Source organism: Kogia breviceps, chromosome 12 (genome assembly GCF_026419965.1).
Source record: "Kogia breviceps isolate mKogBre1 chromosome 12, mKogBre1 haplotype 1, whole genome shotgun sequence".
Taxonomy (NCBI): Eukaryota; Metazoa; Chordata; class Mammalia; order Artiodactyla; family Physeteridae; genus Kogia; species Kogia breviceps.
In genome coordinates this window covers 74987822-75010581 of record NC_081321.1, presented here as the reverse complement: position 1 = coordinate 75010581, position 22760 = coordinate 74987822, and the positions used below count along the sequence as shown (strand labels likewise).

The 22760-nt window shown below is 36.8% G+C and overlaps 1 long non-coding RNA gene across 7 annotated transcripts in view; it reads right to left on the bottom strand.

Annotated features, from left to right (window-relative positions):
• Positions 1-2172: 2172 nt before the first annotated feature.
• LOC136792280 (uncharacterized) overlaps positions 2173-22760 on the bottom strand; it is a 520212-nt gene continuing 499624 nt past the window's right edge. For 6 of the 7 annotated variants that reach the window (XR_010835849.1, XR_010835856.1, XR_010835850.1 and 3 more), the window contains 2 exons: positions 10019-10139; positions 2173-5329 (listed from right to left, as the gene is read on the bottom strand). This is a non-coding gene — a long non-coding RNA (uncharacterized lncRNA). Of the gene's footprint in view, positions 5330-10018; positions 10140-12744; positions 13901-14009; positions 14306-22760 lie in introns of those variants that run through there. The other variant, XR_010835852.1, reaches the window with a different exon arrangement.

The following is a 22760-nucleotide window of genomic DNA, read 5'->3' as shown; positions in this document are numbered from 1 at the left end:
CTCAGTTGCTGTTTAGGACATCCAGTACTATGTTAAATAAAAGTGGTGAAAGCAAGCATCCTTGCCTTGTTCCTGATCTTAGAAGAAACGCTTTCAGTATTTTACTATTGAGTTGGGGTCGTTTTCTTCTATTTCTTTTTTGTCTTTATGTCATGAAAAGTTGTTGAATTGTGTCAAATGCTTCTTTTTGCATCAAATGAGATAATCATGTTTTTTTCTCTTCATCCTGGTAATGTGATGTATTAAATTGATCAATTTTCATATGTTGAACATTCCTTGCTTTCCAGGAATAAATCCCACATGGTCATGGTGCATAATCCTTTACGCTGTTGAATTTAGTTTGCAAGTATTTTGTTAAGGATTTTTGCTATTTTTCTAGACACCTTCAGTATTCTTATGGGAAACAGATCCAATTTCCTGGCTTCCCAGTTTCTTGACTTTATTTCCAAAGACTTTCTCCTTCAATATATCTAAGTCACTGACACCTTCAATCACACATATCTGCCTGGCCCCCAACCTTGTCCTTCTCTATTTTTCCCTGTCTGTGAATGGGCACGTTAAGTTTGAGGTATTAATGAAGAATTCAAATGGAAATCTAACATATACAGTTAGATTTGAGTCTGGAATTCAGAAAAGTTGTATGGATTGGAGATACAAACTTTAGAGGTATGACCTTAATTAAGATGGCATGGGGACAGACTATAGAGTGAGAATAGGAGAGGGCCTAGGATTGAACAATGACTAGCTTCAATATTTAAAGACCAGAAGATAACCAAGAGACAGGGAAAAAAGTAGCCATAGAGGTAAAAGGAGATACTATTGTCATGGAAGTCAACAGAATAGAGTGCTCCGGAAAGAGGCAATTTAATGATGTCCTAAGCAGTCAAGATTGGAAAATAAGCAGGAGTTTGAATGTTACTGAGGATATTTGAGTCCATATTAAAAACTATTTTAGTGACATAGAGGAATGGAAACCACATTAAAGAAGGTAAATAAGAAGCGAGGAAATTTAAAAATAAAAAATATATCAGCTACTTTTCTGAAAGGAGAAGGAAGATTGTTTATTTAATTATTTTTTTAATGAGTACAGTTAGACCACAATTTCTGATGTGTTTATCATTTACATTTCTTTCAAACAATACCAGGTCTCTGTCTCCTCTTCTGATCCACCTCTACCACCAGCAGCAATACTACCCTCTCCAACTACCACCACTACCTTCTTGTTCCATGTTACCACCTTTTTTTACAAAGAATATAGCAATAGCATCTTATTGATGTTTCCTTATCCATTCCTCTCCTCTAGCAATAGATTCTTCACACAAAGCCAATGATCTTTCATAAACATAAATCATATCATCTCCAAGCTTAAAACACTTTGATGGCTTCCCATTGCTCTTAGCATAAAGACTAAAATTCCTCATCTAATTTACAACACCCACTGTGATGTGTTCCTGCTTTCTTTTCTAACCTCATTTCATGATATTTCCCTACTTCTAACTTTAAGTGACACTAGGTTTATTTCAGTTCCCTGAGCATGTTAAGCTTGTTCACCAGATGCTAGTTTCATGAGAGACGGATTTAGGTCTGTCTTGCTCGGAAAATTTTCTCAGGATCTAGCAGATTTCTTATATGTACAAGGTGTGCAGTAAAGATTTCTTGAATGAATAAATGATACTTCTTGTGCTTAAATAAAATATGGGGGGGGGGAGACATGAGGGGAAATAAAGGAGGAGAAAAAAAGCAGAGAAGAGAAAGAAAAAGTGGGGTAGAAAAAAAAGAAGTGAAAGAAAATGAGCAATAATTACCTTTTGTTCTAAATAAAATCCAAAATCTTTAAGGTATCTGTGGCTTACAAACCTCTTAATGGTTTACCTCTTAACTAAGCTTGAAGTTCTCTTCTGACCATTTGTCCATCCTCACTCCAAGACATTTTTGCACCTATAGTCCTGAAAAACTACATGCATGAATTCCATATGGATAATGTGCATTATTTGCTATATTCTCTCTGACCATTAGGCCTTTGAATTGCTGTTCCTTATGCTTCTATTACTCGTTCCTACCTACCCAAAGCCCAAATCACTTTTTTAAACTGTTTCCTACTAAATTTTGTGTCTCAGCTTAGATCTTGCTACTTTCTGAAGTCTTTCCTTATACTAGTAAAGATTAGCATTATAGCAATAAATAGATTAAAAAATAACACTGCTCTTGGGGCACCATGTCAGTTCATAAAATAAATACTATTATTGTTGTGGTTGTTTTTATATAATACTCAGAGACATGAGGGGAATATGTTTTATTTCCTCCTAGAATTTATTACTAAGCTCTGATTTTTAGAGTTGAATTTTAATAGCAACGATGGGCCAAAACATGATTAAATCCATTATAATAAACAAATTGCTACTAGTTTTAAGCCAAATCTAACTCATAATTAAAAGTATACAAGCAGTATTTCTGTTGACTGAATTAATAAAATTGATGTTAAAGTTGTTTTAGGGCTTCCCTGGTGGTGCAGTGGTTGGGAGTCTGCCTGCCGATTCAGGGGATATGGGTTCGTGCCCCGGTCCGGGAGGATCCCACGTGCAACGGAGCGGCTGGGCCCGTGAGCCGTGGCCGCTGGGCCTGCGCGTCCGGAGCCTGTGCTCCGCAATGAGAGAGGCCACAACAGTGTGAGGCCCTCATACCAGAAAAAAAAAATAGAGAAAGTTGTTTTATTATTATTATTATTATCATTTTGTAATGGTGGCTAATAGTTGTTACACCAGGGATTTATTGTTGGTTGGGAATTTGCAATGATTGACAAGCTGCCTAGTGATGCACACGTCCTGGCACTCAGAAACAGAGAGAGGCACTGGTGTGTTCCTTTGAAATCACACAAATGTAGGAGGGAGGTGGTTACACAGACAGTGATGGCTTGATTACAGAGTGAGTACTTTATCCTTGAATCCATGCTTTTCTTCACTTGGGGGGATGCCTTCAAAGCAAAACCCTATTTTAGTGACTGACAAGAGATACACTCTTAGGAACAATGATACATGCTTGGTTTGTATGCTTGAAAATGAGACAATCAGTCTTATTTTCTTTAAGAAGGCAAGGCCTGAAACAAACAAAAACCTGACAAAATTTTAGTTATATTATAAACAGGGTAAATTGGCAAAAATGCTATAATCATTCTCCTGTATATCTGACACCATTAAAGTAGCACTTCATTTAAAATATGGTATCAGGATTTACATGGTGAAGGGCAAAGACATTCAATTGAATTCAAGTAAATAATACCTTAGATAGTCACAATTCCAGGTTAGAGCTATTTCTATAAGTATCATAGTTTTATATCAATTTCAAAATATTGAATTGACTTCATCCTGCATATATCTTATAACCCACTTTTCAAAGGGGAAGAAATCAGTAATTCATTCATCAAATATATACTGCATGTTTACTATGTGGCACATATATGCTGTACACATATAATATGTATACTATATATTTGAGTAGCTGAGGATATAGCATAAACAAAAGCATCTCCACCTTACTTCAGTTCTAGTCTAATATGAGTGGAGAAATTAATAAACTAATGTACAAATAAATCATATAATATGTCAGACTCTTGAGTGCTCTGAAAAAAATAAGTAGGATGGGTGGGGGGAGAGGAAGTGCAAGGAGTAGGGGAGAGTTGTTGTTTGAGAAAGAATGTAAGGGCGGCTTCTGAGAAGGTAAAGGAGACCTGAAGGTAGTAAGAAGGTTGCTATCAGATATCTGGAGGAAGAGCATTTCCAAGGGCACAGAAGAGTAAGTGCAAAGACCCACATATGAGGCTGTACTTAATGTGTTTGGGAAATGGGGAGGAAGCCAGTGTGCCTGGAGCTGGTTAATTGTTTTAGGAGATATGGTCAGTGAGATAGAAGGAGCCTAATTTTATAGGATCTGTAAGCAACTAGCATTTACTCTAATGAAATTGTGTATCATTGTGAGGGCTTTGAAAGAAAAGGAGTGTCAAGAGAACAACTGGTTATATGGGTCTCGGTTTTGAGAGACAGGTCCAGGCTAGAGCTAAAATTTGGGTGTATAGTTGCTTTAAAAATCATGATAAAATGTCCTAGTGAGTAAAAAAAAAAAAAAATCACTGGCCAAAATATCAAGAAAATATTTAGTGGAGTAGTGGTGGTGGTGGTGGGTGAATGGATTCAATAAGAGGAAGAAGAAAATATATAAGGATAGCAAATATAGACAGTTTTTTTGAGGAGTAACGTTATAAAGAGAAACAGAAAAACGGGGTGATAACTGGAAGAGAATGTGAAATCAAAAGGGACTTTTAAGATGTGAAAGTCTATAGCATATTTTTAAGTCCAATGGAATGTCCCAGTAGAGAAGGTAAAAATGAAGGAGTTGAAGAGATAGGGGTTACATGCTGGAGAAATGCCCTGAACGGGCAGTAAACTGAGTGGTTTGTCTTGAGAACAATAATAGAACCACCATAATAATAAAAGCAAATATAAGCAGGTATATGGTGACATGAGGTGGTGAGAACATGTGGATGTAGGCTTTTGATTGCCTCTGTTGTCTCAGTGGAATGGAACCCAAAGGCACCAACTAAGAATGAGGGTGAAGGAAAATTGTGTAAGTTGGGAGAGATCAGAAAGTGACTGGACTAGGGGATTGTGATATGATTGCTATTATCATTAAAGACTCACTTAAGGTTAGTGACATGGATGTTTTTGTTTTTCTCCCCCATATTTAGTTTATGTGGATGCAGGTTCTGAGTAGATGAAAAGGGCATTTCACCAAGGTTATGGGTGTAGCTAGCCAGGTGAGATGAAGGGAGGGGACAATGTGATTGAAAATATGTGTCAAGTCATGATTATAATGTAGATAATGAAATCTAAACTAAATGAAAAGTGTGGACATGGTAGAAACAGTGAAAAGTTCACAGGGCTAGTAGTTATAGGATTGCCAGAGATGGGATACTAGGGAAATGGAGGTCAAAAGTGGGCTAACTGAAATCAAGAAAAAGGAGTGGCACTTATTGATAATGACCAACTCTAAAGTATGACTGTGAGAATGGTTGAATAGGATAGGGTGAAGGACAAGGACAAGGAAAAACATGGATGTCAGGGAACAGAGAGGCGAACAATTGGAAGGATTATTTATGCGACTATTGAAGTCATCATGAATGATCACATAAGTAATGGTGGAAAGAATGAATGAGGTAGGAAACTCTTTAAGAAATGAATAGAGTTATCTAGGGCTTGGTAGATGAGAACAACAAAAAATTGGTTTAGTATTCTGATAATAAGACATTCGCTGGAGAGTGGCCTGGAATGAGCAGCTTCTGAAAGAGAAGAGAAGACACCTGGTTAGAGTGTTTGGGATAGAAAAGAGCCAGTCTCAGTTTATGAAGGATGTGGGAGAAAAAACAGCCACACTTATGAGGGCTGCCAAATAAGCAGTGACCCTGGGGGGAAGATGTAATTCAACTAAAGTAATAAAACAAAGGCAGAGGGTCAAAATTAAAGGTAGGAGATTTTGTTGATGATTGACAGTGAGTCAATTACAAAATACCCAATGATTTGTCAACTTCACAAAAGATGTTTTGTGGTTTGACCTCCAAGGTTTTATTTTTAAAACCACATACACGAATCAGTTATCATATGTGTGCACAGATTTGGAGGTAGAGACACAAGTGATGCCAAGTTTTCATAACTAGTCTGAATATAAAACACACAGAACCTTGGTTTGGTTCCGGTTTTGGAAATCACTATTGTAAACATCTTTTTGAATTTAATTTCAGTTTTCAGAAGAGGGGTCCTAAGCAGGCATAAAAGCAACAATTTATCAAACTGCCTGAAGGGTAAGATGTGAAAAACAATGATGAAAAACAACCACCTGGACAGGACAAGAAATGAAACTAAGAGGATTTTGAAGAGTTTCTATCCAATTTCCCTAAGTTCCAGGAAGTTTTCTTAGGAGAAATGGTGATGCTTGAAAAACACATCATTCCTAGGATAGTAGAGACTTCTGGTCAGCATATGTGACTTTAGGGGGAAATAAATAATTCACATTTTAGAAAAAATAATTAAAGGTGAGTCTTTAATAAAGTCATAAAGTAAGCAGGAAATGGACATATGTTTTGTCTTCACAATCTCTTTCAGGACTCAGTGAATAGTAAATGGGGGTAACAACATAATTTTAGGGGAGCTTGTTTTCACTCTCTTTGTCCAGACTTACATTAGAGTGTGAAATAGTTATTTTGTTGTATATGATGTGTGCCAGTGTATTTTATAATATTTCCTTAGTAAAGGCAGTGAATGTCTCATGTTTGCCTTTATATCCCCCACATTCTGGAAACAGAGCAGATATTCAAATATTGAATCAACTTGAAAAACATAAATAGTTCTAATTTTCCAAATTTTGCATTTTTCACAACATGAGTAAGTACCAATATCAGGGATAGTTTCAGAGGGTAAAAAGAATTAAAAAATAAGGATTAAGTAAAAATATTCAAAGATTATATAATTAAAAGTTGTTAAGAGAGTAAATATTAAATGCCATCAACACCAAAAAAAAAAAAAGAGAGATAATTCTATGAGGGGATTGTGGTCATTGTTTCACAATATACACGTGTATCAAATCACCATGTTGTATACCTTAAACATATATATATGTTAATAATATCTCAATAAAATGGAGAAAAGAAAAAAATACTTAAGAGAGTTAAGTAAAAATAAACAAAAATGAATATAGAAATATTTGTGATTAGCATTTGTAACTCATTGTCATTTATCTTTCTTCTTAGTGTAGCTTGATAGTAGTTATGTGAAAAAATTTCAACTCTGGGGAGTAGACAGTTGACTTTTTCGCATATATGATGAACGCACTTATGACTTTTCCATAAAGAAAATGTCAACTTTTAAATGTATATAAAAACTTGCTTTCTCATTGTCTTGTACCAACATCACTTTCAAACAAACAACAGCCTGTCAACCAAGAAGCAGTTCAAAGCATATTGCATTTTTACTGAGTTCTCTCTTGAAATTTCCAAAAAGGGGGAGATGGAGAATATATTCTTAACACTTAGAAAAAACTTCTAATACATGTCCTTTCATCATATTTCTCACTTTAAAATATCTCCCACAAAGAAGTTGCTCTCCTAGATGTCTCTTCTTCTTTCTGATCTACCTCAAACTCTTCCTTCACCTTTGCTTATGTTAATCTTATATTTTTTCCTCCATTTCCTTTATTCTACCCCCTGATCTGCTACAGTCTTCATTTACATAGAAGGACTCAAAAGTCTGTTAGCAAGACAAAATATTCTTTAGCTGAAGTGGGAAGAAAACTGGGCTGTGAAAACTCAAGCTTTAATATCTTACTCTTGGCCAAATAAATTGTAGTGGAGGCTTGAGTAGAAGGGGGTGAGAAAAAGAAATTTTTTACTCGATCTTTAAGATTTTCAACTGAAAATCTTGTAAGATGTATCTACATTAAGTCAAAGGATTTTGCTTGATCTTTGTTTTAGTTTAAATTGGAATAGAGATAAAAACTCAAGGCTTTCATTCAATATATGGATTAATTCCTTATCCAGACATTCTTTTGCTCCAGCTTGCTAAGATCCCTAGATCTCAGGGATTTTCTCAGTAGTATCCCCATGGAAGAGAGAAGAGTACTCAAGGAGATGCTTCCAACACAGAGCTCTGTAGAAAGTTGAGGAAAAAAGGAACTACTATTTTGCAGAAAGTCCTTAAAGTGAAACAGACCACAAATTCTCTAATTACCAAGAGCATACCCAAGGCAAGCAGGCAGCCTTCTGTTTACCTCAAGACTAGGAAGGAGACCTGCTGGCTTTCCCTCAAAGATAACAAATGGTATTTATTGCTATGTGAAAGAATCTTGCCAGATTAAGTGTATTTGCAAAAAGAAAAAAAGGGTTCACATTGGCATTTTTTAAACCCTTGAAGAAAATGAGTTTGTTATAAGAAGCAGTTTTGGACGTCAAGCTGTGTGCTGTTCCTTTCCTTTCTTCAATACAAAATGAAAATAGTACTTAGCCTACCCAGCCTCTTGAATTTGTTGTGAGGATCACACAAGATGATTCTCCTGACGGCATTAGAAGAAATGAGCTATAGGTTTCCATTTACATTCTACAGATGTAAAGTATTGCTCTGTACCTCCTGACTATTATCATTATTGTTATTAGGCCAGTTTATAAAACTTGCTTTATTGAAATACAATTAATAGGAGGGTTTGACTACTGGACCCTCATGGAGCACGTAGAGCATTTTAGAAAATAATTGAATATTAAATGATCATTTAAAATCACATGCAGCATTAGCTTTGAGGCTTCTAGGCTGCAGTGCACATTTAATACATATAATAATGTTTTCTTGATGTTTGCGTGTGTGATAAAAGAGGCAAACTTCGGGCTTCCCCTGTGGCGCAGTGGTTGAGAGCCCACCTGCCAATGCAGGGGACACAGGTTCGTGTCCCAATCCGGGAAGATCCCGCATGCCGCGGAGCGGCTGGGCCCGTGAGCCATGGCCGCTGAGCCTGCGCGTCTGGAGCCTGTGCTCCGCAACGGGAGAGGCCACAACAGTGAGAGGCCCGCGTACCAGGAAAAAAAAAAAAAAAAAAGAGGCAAACTTCTATGAAAAATGAAAAAAAAACGAATGAGATGCACATAATACCAAAAGAAAAAAGGAAGGAAAAGAATAATCAAAACAAGTGCTTCCAGATAGCAGAGTATCTTAATAATGTAAATAAGAGCAAAATGAAAGCTGAGAGATCACCAAAATAAAGAATAAATCTAGACTGATAAATGACCTTTCATATTGACTTAGCAAACAAAGAAGACATTTTAATGTAAATATAACATTTATGATATGTACAAAAATTTTGTTTCTAGGTAGGAGATTCACTTGGTAAGCCAATAAGTGTTGGTATTGGTCAATATCACCAATAACTGTTCTATGTCAGGCCTTGTCAGTCGGAAGAGACTTCTGAAATATTCTAGTTTTTTTCCTGGCGTAGAGGCTACTACTGAGCTTCAGACTAAGAAAATTCTTTATTGTGTTTGGAAATGCTTGGCATCCCTGTTCTCAGGGAAACAAACATGAGGCATCTCTCCTAGTCATTTTGACAAAATTGCCAAAATATCTTTACAGACTTCCAGTACACCGTAGCTGGTGGTAAATTGCACTCCATCTTCCCAGGAGCCACTTCATTTTGCACCTAAGGAATCACAGAGTCCCAAGGAAGTTAATTGATCCTCCAAAAGCCACAGAGAGGCAGACCTGGGAAGTGACTTTTCCATCTTGGTGCTTTTCCACTTCCTCAAGCTGCCTCCTCTCCAAGTCCCCTAAAGTGCAATTGGAACAGCTCTGGAAGACTACACAACAGACTTCTAACCGAGGTTGCTTTTTTACAGTGGGAATGAAGAGACAGCAGTGAAAAGAATTTTACCTTTTCTCAGTATTCCTGTGACTTTTTTGAAGAATTCACAAGAAGTATGCATTAGCTTTGTGATTTTTTAAATAAATAAATTCTATTTGTGCCTCTTTTTTTCTATTCCTAAGATAATTGGAGAGAACATTTTGTAATACTCTGTGGAGTATTTCTTTCCATTTTTATACATACATTGAAAGAAATGACACATAATGCTCTTCTGGAGGTGTTATTTTTCTACATGATTACCATTTCTACTCTCTCTGTTCCTTTTAAATATTAAGAATTCTGAATAGAATTTTCCTTCCATTTGATTTTCCCATTGTTTTTGTTTTTCTCCTCTTATCTTACTATGCAATGTTGATGAAGTGTTCCACATTTCATGTATTGGTGCCCATGCACTGAAAAGCAGCAAAATCATGGCAGGATAAAATATGTTGGATCACTGAAAACACAAAGGACAAAATAAAAATCACACATTTACAAATGTGTTTTTTCAATAAAGGCAGAAGGCAAACTAAATTAAGTCATTTCTAATACTGACAAGTAAGATACCCATTTGAGAATCAATAGCATCCCTTACCGATGTAAGATCACTAGTTTGTTTTACCAAATTAAGACCTCCCTCTTAAGTGGTGAGCAGGCTACATTCTTTGGGGCATTATTCATTTCTTCACATATTTTCTTCACCAAAGCCTTTCATCCTGTATAAATTCAGAAGGATATTAAGTTGAAATAAAAAGAAACTCAAGGGACTATCAAGACCTATCCTCCGGAATTAGGCCAACTTCTCTCTCCTTATTCCCCCATGTCCACACTTGCTGGGACTTAGCATCTCCTTTGAATTTATTGTTGTCATAGAAACATGTGTTCCTAGTTGACCTTTTGTTTTTCAAGGGGAAAGATAAACATACCACCCACTTTGGGGCCCCAACTAGAGGCTATTCCCAGAGAAATGCACCTTCCCAGCTGCAGAGTCTGACATGCCCAGGAGAGCAACCATCTCCCAGCCTTGTTGGCAGCAATAGGCGGAGAATGGATGCCAGCTGTACTGCAGCTGGAGCTTCGTGAACCCTTTCCTATTAGGCCACATCCTGTCTGTCTTTTAGGAGTGAAGGAATGCTTCAGGTCAAATAAAGAACAGTCTTCTGCAATATAACCCCTAGGATTAATCATTTGAAAATAAGAACAGGCAGGCCACCTAAGGTAAAGGCTAAGTAATAAAATATCTCCAATTGGACATAATGGAAATATACGGCATGTTATAGATTTGAATGCTTAAAGGGAGGAAAATGCTAATGTTTATAAGTCCTGCATACTATAAATGAATTTTAGATTTGGAAGACATTTTGGGTATTGAGGCTTAGAATCTGGACCCACATCATAGCAGTGACCAGTGACACATCTAGTGTATCCTGGGTCATGGTGTAGAGTTTTTAAAAAGTGCCACTTCTGGGGATATGCCACTGAGTGCCTTTGTGTAATGCATTAGTTGCACAAGTACTGTACGAGGGAGCCCTGCTGGTATGTCTATCTGTATACTTAGCATTTTGACTTAGATGTTTCAGAAACATCTCAGACTCAACAGAGAACTCTTGGTTTCTTCCACAGACCTGATTCTCCTCTATACCCATCCCCATTTCAGTAAATGGAAGGCAAATGCATACAGTTGTTTAAGTCAAAATTGTGGTTGTTCTAGAGCCTTCCCTTTCCCTTTAGAAGCCCCCACCCCATTTGCCACATTTAAATGGTCTGAAAGTCCACCAATCTCACCTCCAAAGTGCTTCTGGAATATACCTTCTTCCAGTAGCCTCTAGTTAATCTCCTTTCTCCCATACATTCCACTAGCATGTTTCATTCTCCCCGCAGCAAACAAAGTGTTCTTTTGTAAAACCAACCAGTCTAGGTCACTTTTTCCTACTAAAACCCTAAAGTGTCTTCCACATTTTCTTGGAGTTAAATTCAACTCTTTATCATGACCTAAAATGCTGTGCATGTTCTGAACTCTGCTTAGCTCTCTACCCTCCTCACACCATTTTCTACCTTACTCATTGCACTTCATACTCTTCCCTCAAAAATACCAATCCATTTCGTGCTCAGAGATTTACATATGATGATCCTCTGCCTGAACTATTCATTCCCTAGAACTTTCACATGACACCCAACTTCACTTCACTCAGCACTCTGCTCTAGCAGCATCTTTTCAGAAAGGCCTTCCCTTGGCAACACTCTTTATAATGAAGATAATAAATTAATTAAAACACCTAAAGAAATAAAACCCTTTCCTTATTATTATTACATCACCCAGTGTATTTTCTCTATACCACTTATTGCATTCCAAGTTTACCTTTTTGTTTCCCTGTTCATTGACTATCTTACCCTTCTAGAAGGTAGGGACCTCAACTGTACCTAAAACATTGCTTGACAACATGGTGTGAGCTTTATATAAATATACACATACCCATACCTATTTTTAATAAATGGAAATTATTCCTAACATTGTGCAGTAACTAATTTCTCCTATCTATCCTCAGTGACACCTTAGTTCACTTTCTTTTTTACTCTTTTATTTTAGTCTTCTTACTTCTTCTATAATTGAAGAGAAGCACAACTGAGACTTACTGCAAAGGAAAAAAGTGGGTTAATCTGTAACTAGTTTTGTGTTACTCCTAGGTGGTAATCTGGCACCCTAGATCACCATTCCCCAAAGAATCCTTGCCAGGAAAGCACTTTGATTTGTTGCTTTAAAGGAGATTTAGAAACATCTCTCCCTGCCTGGTTTGGCATGGAAGAGAGAATAAACATGCTTGAACTCACTACATGCTTCAGGGCATATGTGTATAGTTTAATATAACACATTCTGAAAACTTCTTTCTCTGGGAATACAGACACACAACCATGCAAACAGAAGACACCCGTTATTGAGTCTAATTAGCTCCTGGGTGGTCTGGCACTAGAATCCTCACGTTGACAGCTTAGTGTATTCTTCATAGTGTCTTGAACCCAAAGAAATAAAAGATTCACTCATTATATTATTTTATACATTTTTAGCATTAAAAAGTATAACTTCAGTTATAATTATCACAGATGATTTTATTAAAAAGCAATAAATACATATTTATGCCCATGCTTTTAATTCTTCTATAGCCATTGACAACAAATTTTCCACAGTTGTATCTTGGTCTTTATTATTATTATTATCATTTTGTATCTAATAATGTCTTTATCTCCCAAATTATAACATGTATTTTCTCTCTTTTTCTCATAATTTTAGTGAGCTCTCATAAACTCTTTACATATGTAGCTTATTTGTTCATTCTCTCCTCTCTATATCACAATATAGATTAGGTGATTCAAAGAGACTTTGATATAGCCCATTTAGAAATCAAACAGATGTCAGTGTGATTCCCTCCATCACATCTCCTCCTAAGGCAGTCTCTGACTTTTTCTATAGAATTCCATTTCTGCATAACCTGGTGGTTTAGAAACTTTAATTCTCCAAATTCTTAGAAGTTCCAAGGTGAAGTGTCAAAGAGTATGATATGGTGAGGAGGGGGAAAAGGGCAGAGAGCAAGGCTGTGACATCCTCCTTGTTTCCATCTGCCAGAGAAGATTCGCTTTATATCTTTTAAATATTAGACTTCTGAATAGTATTTATTTTGAAGAAATTATTTCTACTCCAAAAAAATTGAAAATTATTGTTTGACCCATGATTTGTGCAATTCTGTATAGCACGAGACAAGCACCAGGTTGAGGTAGGCTTAGTATACCTGATGCTACTAGAGTAATTTGGGTCTACAGGGCACTGAACTGTTTACACTTCCCAGATGCCTGGAAATGTGACCCTCAGACCTCAGGCTTGTGGGAGATCCTCAGGTCCTCCCATGTGTGTGCCTGGGAACTCTCTTGTTTCTAAAAATAATTAGACCATCTTGTAAGTGGACCATGTTCCTCTTTACTTGATTGCAGTTGAATGAAACAATAGCCTACATCTTGATCCATTATATTTTCTACTTCCTCTTCTTTGCTTTTGATTATAATGTTCCTTAAGCCTAGCATCCCTCAGTACGAATCCCTACTTCTTCACTCCAGGCATTTCCCTATCAAAGATCTCACTCATTCTTCTAGACTTAATTAAAAACCTATCTCATCTATGAAGCCCCCCATGATTCCATCAGTCAGAAATGATTGTTACTTCTTCTGTACTGAACAGCCTGTACTTCAGCATAGGACTTACATCATCCTGCCCCAGTTTATGGTTGTTTTATGCTGCTTGCCCCTGAGAGCCGACCTGGGTCTTACATTTCAGTATTCACCTCTTCCCCACCTGCTCACTCCAGGACATAATGTAGTTCCCTGTGCATGCAGTAAATGTTCAATATGAGATTACAGTTCTGGATTTGTTAGAAAGGTAGATGACCAGTCAAGCTTCTTCATTTTAGATATCATAAACCAACCCAGGCCACTGTAAAGAGAAAAGGAATTTTTAAAAGAATATTTAGAACTTGTGCTTAGAGACTACACTATCAGAAACAATCTCTAAAGTGATGTCAGAAAATTGGTTCCATACAGACCTCTATGCAACCACCACTGCGCACCAGCACAGCTGTTGTACTGTGGAAACCATGAATGCTACAACTTGAGCAGGATGACAGAATCACAACCATTGGCTGCTTTGGAACTTGATGCATCTTTATTTGCTGCCCTACTCTTGCCGGCATGGATTTCTCATTAGTCCTGTTTCTTTGCATTAAATATCTTTGAGTTGAAGTGTTAGAATCTGGGGAGATTTGTGTCTGAGAAAATGAGTTTTCACTTCTCCTGGAGGCCATCTCTGCCCCTACCAAGACTCACCAGGTAGAGAAGTGACCTAAAAGAGAAAAAGGTTTTAGAGGCCAAATGTCAAAAATGAACTTGATTACAGGTGTCATTTTTAATTCAACATTTCACAATTTATATTTATTGTAATCTGCAAATCTTCATTTTCTCATCTCTGAGAGAAAACCCTTAATCTTTTTTGCCTTCCTGTATATGATTTGTTTACTTTCAGTGCTGTCACAATTTATATTTATTGAAATGCCCAAATCTTCACTTTCTCAACTCTGAAAGAAAATCCTTAATTTCTTTTTGCCTCATCAATGATTTGTTTACTTTCAGTGCCTCTACGTATAAGATTTAGTTAAAATTCACTCCCAAATCCAATGCTTTTATTGTGTAAAATAAAATGGCCCATGCTTAACTTATTGTATGTATACATCTTCAGCCACATCTGTAGAATGTCTTTTTCCACCACAATTGCTCAGGTCAGTTGATTAAAACAATACTTGGTGCTTAGGCTATATGCATCATCTCGCCCTTACAACAGCTCCCTTTCCTTCACTCATTTTCCAGCTAAAACTCTTAATCCATCTGCTACTTTTCCTGAAACCATTGATATATACTGATATCCTTTTACCAGGACCCAGCTGTGCCTTCATCCACTGTTGCATTACTGAAAATGAGGAACAGAAGTCTTTATTCTTGATCTGCTGTGTGGAAGAAGTCCTAATCCTTTTGTAATCATACGGTCTCCAAAATAAGTCCATGTTCTCCCATCATCTGAAACTTATATAAAAGCTTCTTTGGAAGCTTACATAAAATATTCTGTAGGCCACAAATAAGACATAATAATCAAGGCTCCTAAATGACCCATTACTAACAGCTTCTGTCATTGCTTTACTAAGTTGAGTGCATTCATATAACATATATTCTCTTTAAAAATCTTGTATGTATTGATATTTAATTTAGTTGAACCAGCCTTTATTGAGATAAAATAGGAATCAGACTGTGGGAATAGAAACTATATAAGTAAGACAAAGCCTCTACTTCAAGAGATTATGAACAGGAGAGAGAGATGGTGAACAAAAATTGCAGTATTTTGTGAAAAGTACAAGAAGTAGGTTTAAGATATTTGCAATGATAATATAGTGGTGGGGGGGATGGATATTTGTCTGGGGACAGAGGTCACATTTTTTTGAGTAGATGATGTTTAGCTAGGTTTCGAAAGATACATAGGAACATTTCAGAGTTGAAAAGAGAAAGAGATGACCAGTCAGAGCAGAGGAATAGCATGCACAAAAGTTCAAGAACTTGAAGCAGCATTAAGTAGAGAATTTTAAGCAGTTAATTAACAAGCTAGATGTGGCTGGACAAGTATATAGGAAGCAAAACATGCAGGTTCTTATACGCCTACTGAAGACATTTAGCAATAATTTAGCTTTAATGCTGCAGGTGATGGGAAGATTTTGAGGGAATTTTGAACAAGAAAATGACATGATCAGACTTATATTTTACTTTTATTAGAGATATCCCTCTTGGCAGCCTCTGGAGGAAAGGATGGAAGAGGATGAGATTGGAAGTAAGTAGGCTAATTTAATAGGAAGCTATTGTAGTAGTACACACAAGATGGTTAAAAGCTTAGTGACTAATGAAGGGTAGCTGTTGACTTGATTCCCATATTTCTTGCTTGGGAGACTATCTGTCTCTAACCAAGCCAGGAAATCAGAAACAAGAGCTCAGTGATGAGTGGAGAAAACATAACTTCTAGTGAGATATTTTCATGCACATACCTAGTAGGCAATAGTTTATATGGTCAGACACTTTGCAGAGAAGCCTAAGTAGAGATATAAAGTTGGAAGGTACCAGCATGTAGGTTTGGGAATTAGGTTCCCTAGGGAAGAAGATAGAGATTGAGAAGAGATATATAGTCAGAAACATAGAAATTTAAATAGCAGGGAAAAATATTTCCAGCAAATGAATCATATATGTAGGAAGAGAACCAAAAGAAAATGTCAGAGAACAAAGGGCATAGAGTTTCTACAAGGAAGGAATAATTAAATAATAAAATGTCATATTGAGACCAAGTTCTTTGGATTTGATATTAAAATCATTTATTATCTGTCAGTGTGGCTTCCATAATATTGTATGAGTGGAAGAAGCAAGTGTAAACTTTTATGTTATTTTATTTTTTTGAAAACCTAGCTAGAAAGCAACATACTGTATTGGAGAAATTTCTCAAAGACAGAGATTAAGCATATATCTGAGCTGAAAGGAAGGATTCTGTAGAAAATAAGAGTTTGAAGGGAAAACAGATAAACCAAGATTTAGAGATGAGATAAAGAGTACAAATGGAGTTTTTTAGCCTCAACATAGATATGTGGAACCTTCTTTTTGGAGACTTGAGAGAAGGAAAAAAAGATTCTTGTGGATGGAGATGCTATTGTCATTAGAATGGTAGAATGCTGAGTCATTTGGTCCCTGATGGTCTCACATTTTTGTGGTAGGAGAATAATTTAAATTAATAGATTGAGCCATTCAGGGACTGGATGGGGCTTTTGGAGGTGGTACAGATTTGAAATAGCTACTGGAGAAATGTAAGAGGAGGTGTATCAAAGTGGAGTAGAGCAAGTGTTCTTGCCATATTCATTATAAATTTTTCTATATTTCTTATGTCATTTTCCATCTCAGAAGTATAATTAAAGAACTCAGTAGTCTCTTGTTTGTCATTTTCTTTCTTAATTGTATTCTTTTTACTTTTTCCTCTCTCCTCTTCCAAACTGCCTCAAACTTTTAGTATTTCCTCTTCAAAATTCCTATTTGCAGCTGACAATTGACATTTGGGCCAAAGGGGAACATTCAGGCTTGAGAACAGCCAGGTTACCGTTTCGCCCTTCCTGTTTTGTTCTTACAGCATTTTTTTCTTCTACTGTTACATCTGCATGGCTTGTGCCTACATTGCTCATTCAGTAATCTCCTTTTTCATTTTTTTCTGGAATTTTGAAATGCTACTTTAAAGCCTGTCATAGTCCAATCTACTTCTCTCCTAATGCTTAGGAGCCATGATGGACTTTTAGTGGCTTAAAAACAAAGACTTGAAGGAGTTATACATGCAGGTATCTGAGAGCTATGTCCTCAGTCTGGCTTCCTTCGCTGTAGAGAAATGGTATACAGACGTTTCAACCTCATTTCTGCATATCATACCACCAAGAGAAATTTTCCAGTCAAATAATAGTTCTGAACTTCAATAAGATTGGACCAATCTGAACAGATCACTTTGATCTAGAATCTAGGCTTCAGACTGTTTGGCTTAAACCTGGGTTTACTGCATGTGTTACTGAGGTGAAGGGGATAAGATTACCCTGATTGGTTCATATCAATTAGGAGCCGCTTGGATTTGAGGGTGGGGGTCAATTCCACCTTAACCAAATGAATCGTATATAATAGGGATGGGATGGGATGGAATGGATGCCAGGGAGTCAATAAAATGCTTACTACTATAGGTTCAGTAATGCTCATCCTCAGTCTGTCTCCAGAGAAAAATCCCCCCAATGCAGGCTCATTTCGTGTGTGTGAGACCTATGTAGCTGCACACAATTACCATTTATTACACAGAGTATACAACACATAGTATATTATGTACAGGGTACATAGAAATAATTATCAAATTTTTGGTCTTTCTCCCCAAGTCTAAATTGTAAGAGAATGGAGATATATCCCTAGGACTGAGTGCAATGAATGGTAATGAAACAGAGGTTATCTTCCCAAGGATACAAAGTGCTAGCACCTGCCTTGCCATGATAGACAATTCTTTTGTTTTCTTTCCTCATCTTGCAAAGATGAAGCTCAACATCAACTAACATTAAAGAAGCTACATTTGGGATTCAACATATGGTCTTGTGCAATTCACTTTTTTTTTAAGATAGATGGAAATGGTAATGGTAATAATCTCTGTACCTTGCTGGCATTTACTGAATCCTGGACCACTCTGTTTTTGTTTGTTTATTGTGGCTTGCTCAATTGCTTTTTAATGCTGTTTGCTAAAGAACAAAATAGCAATGTTTTAAAAATTCATTGTACATTTAAAATATTTACATTTACCAAATTAAAACTTTATAGTGCATAAACATTATAATAATGGGGTATGTAACCTCATTTGGATTTATCCAAATGTTAAATTCAAGGCTATCAAATGTGAGAATGAGACAAAACATTCCTACTAATTCCTTCATGATAAACTCTGCCTACGCCATGATTGTAGGTAACAGAATTATAGGGCCTTTACATGCAATTGTTTTGGCTGTGTGCTGCACATCATAGGAGGTATCAACCACATCATAGTCCCTGTGAATGGTGCTTCCTGTAGTTGTGCAGTGTGGTGTGTGATAACTACAAGTCAATATCTACATTATTTTAATGCTTTAACTTAAATGTTTTTCTCTCAATCTTTTTAAAGGGTCTAGAGCCATTTTCAAAAATGAATAATAAAGTAATTACATAAGTAGGAGCTTAGAACTCCTTAAAGGAATAGCATAAATATCATCATTAAATATCATTAATATCATAAATAAAATATGCTTATATCCCTTTAAATTACCAACAACTGTCTTTAAAAACTGTTTCTTAAATTCATATGCTCTGTCAAATGAAAAGTTTGACAGATTTCAGAATGTCCTAGCCTTGTATCTGAACTCTTTTTTATATGAACTCAAGCATCTAGTACAGAGTCCCAAAATAGGCCCTTAGTGTTTTTAGTATGCATGAATGAATCACTAAGGTAACTAGCATGAATAACATGAGTTATGATTCCATTTATAGCAGGATAGTTATTAGCTGTTTGTTATGTATGCTTTCCATTTCTTATTTATCTGAAAAGGGAACTATAAACATTTACTCAGGTGTCTATACATTAGAGTAAATATACTATTCAGATATTTCAAAGACCATTGGACATTTGGTATGAGTGGATATGATACCTGGAAACGAATCATCATTGTGACCTCTCTCATCAAAAGGGTGACCTATAGGCCAGATAATAAATGTAGGGTCTTGATATAATCTAGCTTTCAATAGGACCACTGAGTTCATTTTCCTGGTCATTGAATGCATAATGGGGATTGCCATACTTGGCAACTGGGGTGATCCCACTTTGGGCCTCAAGCCTGGGGAATAAGTGCTATGACCTTCAAGGATGCAGTGGTGATGGTTCTTGTCATATATTCATTTAGCATGCTACTCTGGTCCCTGTGCAAACTGGACAGATCTTGGAGAATGTAGTCTACACAAAGCCCCAATCAGAGCTGCTGTGCTAAACATGGTATGCTTGCATGAGACGACTAATAAAGTCTCAGGTGTATGGTATGTGGCTAATTATTTGGCAACTACATTCTTTTGTATCCAATTCATAAAAAAACAACATACCCTGTACACTTTCATGGGAGATAAATAATAATATTTATTTACATTTTTGCCCCAGAAATATGCTAACTCTAGTAACCTCTGTCATGATGTAGTCCAAAGAGACATAAGACCATGTGAGAAAAGTACCCCACAGAACATCACATTGATTCATCACATTGATGACATTTTACAGTTCAATCAGAATGAGAAAGAGTTTATTAAGATTCTGGAGGCTTTGGTAAGACACATGCACTTCAGAGGCAGTAAGATAATCCTTATGAAGATTCAAGGACATGACACTTCAGTGAATTTTAAAAGGGCCTATGGTAGGATTATGCTGATATAACCCCTACAAAGTAAAAGATAAACTCCTGAATCTTGGCCCCTTATTACAGCGAAGGAAGTATCATGCTTGGAGCGGTTGTTGGATTCTAGAGGCAACAGATTTTACAAGTAAGTCTACTTCTCTGGCTGATATACCAGGTGACACAAAGGGTTGCCAGCTCTGAGTAGAGCCAAAAGCAGTAAAGGGCTCTGCAGAAAATTTAGGCTGCAAACAGCCCTGCCAGTTGGGCCAAATGATCCATCCCCGTTGTGTTTGATGAGTAAGTGGTTAAAAAGGTGCAGTGTGGCGTTAACGACAAGCCCCGGAGGGAGAATCCTAACACAGGCCCCTTGGGTTCTGGACCATGGCCATGCTACCAGCAGAGGAGAATTATACTCCTTTTGAGAAACAGCTTCTTATAAGTTACTGAGCCCTGGAAGATGGAGAATAATTTCCTCCAGGTACCAAATAACCATGTCTCTGCAACTGCTCATTCTAAGCTGTGTTCCATCAGACCGGCCAAGCATAATGTCAGAAGCTCCCGGGACAGTCCATCATAAGAAGAAAATGTAATTGAGTTTGAGGAAGATCAAGGGCCTGAATAAGATGCATGGCCCAGATCCCCATATCACCCACCAGAGTTGCTCCTGTGACCTTCCTTCAGTTTTCATTTTCCCGTGGCCACATGAGGATTTTGCACATCCAGATCAAAGAGAAGGAAAAAGCCTAAGTTTGGTTTATGGAAGTATCAGCATGATGCATGGGTACAAAACACTAATGAACAGGGGCAGCATTACAGGCATACTGGAAGGAAGAGGAGTGGAGGATCAGAGACATGGATGTCTGCAGTGGAGACATGTGAATGAACATAAGGAAATGGGACTGGTGTGAAGATTTTTGTTATTGCATAGTATTAATGATATCCACGAGAAAAACATTCACCCTGGAGAGGCGCTGAAAACTGAGTAGATAAAATGATTCAGCCAGCCTTTGTATTCAGCTATCCCAGAAGTGATACAATGGGCACATGGACAGAGTAGCCATAGTGGCAGAGATGGAAACCATGCATTGGCCCAATGGGCTTCCATTTAGTAAGACTACAGACATCTCTGAATGTCCAACCCGGCAGACACAGAAACCATTGCTGAAATCTTAGTATGGCACCGTTCCTCGAGGAAAGCAACTGACCACTGATGGCAAGTCATCTACTTTGGACCCCCCTTCATTCTAGAAGGGCCAGTGTTTATCTTCACAGGGATGTATACATATTGGAGATATTGGTTTGCTCTTTCTCTCTGCAGAGCCTCAAACAGCATGCCTATTCAGCAGCTTATATACTGCAGATCTACAAACAGGGACTCTCACATACAATAGCGTTCAACTAAGGGACCCATTTCACAGCAAAGTGGGTGCAGGAGTGACCATGGGACTCACATAGTATGAATTGCATCACATACCAGACTGTGTAGAAGCAGCTGTCCTGACACAGCATTGGGACAAATGACTAATTGCACAGTCTAATCCTTGGAGCAAGTGGAAATGGTACTAATTTTTCTGATTTTTCAGAAGAGTTGAAAAGAATCCACTAATTCAAGGAACATCAGAGATACTTATTCCAACCTCATGATTTCCCCTGGCTTCTTGATCTCTCTCAAAATACTGGATAAAATATTAAGGTACCACCCCACAGGCATGAATTGAAACCCCAATAAATACATAGTTTTTTAGCTACACAACAAATCCTTTAGTTTTTAGTCTTCCTGTAGAAAATAATGCCAGATGAGTCTAATTGTGAAATTTTGTGCTGACTTTCTGTGGGTAAAATAAATAAATAAATAAATAAATAAATAAATAAAATAAAAGTCAGATTTAGGAAATTAAATTCATGAGCTAAATCCTCCTTTAATTTCCCTTCAAATAAAACCCTTCATGTAGTTTTGTACAAAGCATAATCTTGAAGAATATATTCACTAAAAACTGACTCTAAAGTTTAAAACTTTCAACCCCTTAAACAAAATATATTTTGTTCTCTAAACTTAGAATTTATTAAATTTCCTTATCTTTTCCATTTATTTTATTTTAGTTTAGTTTATTAAAATGGATGGCAGGAGCCAGAAGACATGAATATGGTTTCTATTTATTTTGAGTTATTAGTAAAAAAAAAATTTAGACCTGGCTTAGGAAATTAATGTTGCTTTTCAAATTATTGATCATTCTAACTCATAAATCTGAAACATTCAGAGTATATTTCTCATGCAACATTAGAGAGTTAATCTTGATATTTAAAATTCAGTTGACTATGATATTTTTTTCCTTTACACCCAAGGTCTTCTGTGTACTGAATTTCAGAATTGTATTGTATTGTATTGAATTTACAGAAATTCTGTAACTGAATTTCCGCTTGTTACTCTGAATTTATTATTAGGGATCCTTTCTAGTTCAAAAAGAGATAACTAATTACCTTCTGAACCATAAATAGACAATTTGTTACTTCATTGTTATTCCCTTAATGTTAACTGTGGCTTTTTTTTACCTCTCAACTAGATTTTATAGCATCCTAGCTGTCAGTTGGCTTTCTCCCTCAGGCCACTCAATACATAACTGCTTAAGCGAACAATTCTGTCACATTTCCTGCACTAGCCAATGCACTTGACCCTTTAGCCAAACTGAAATACTGTACTTGCTGTACCCTTTTACCTGGGCCCCTGCTCCTTAGGTGTGGGAAGCCCTAGTTATTAATCTTTAGAAATCTTTCTCCTCCTTTCACATCTTGCTCCAAAGAAGC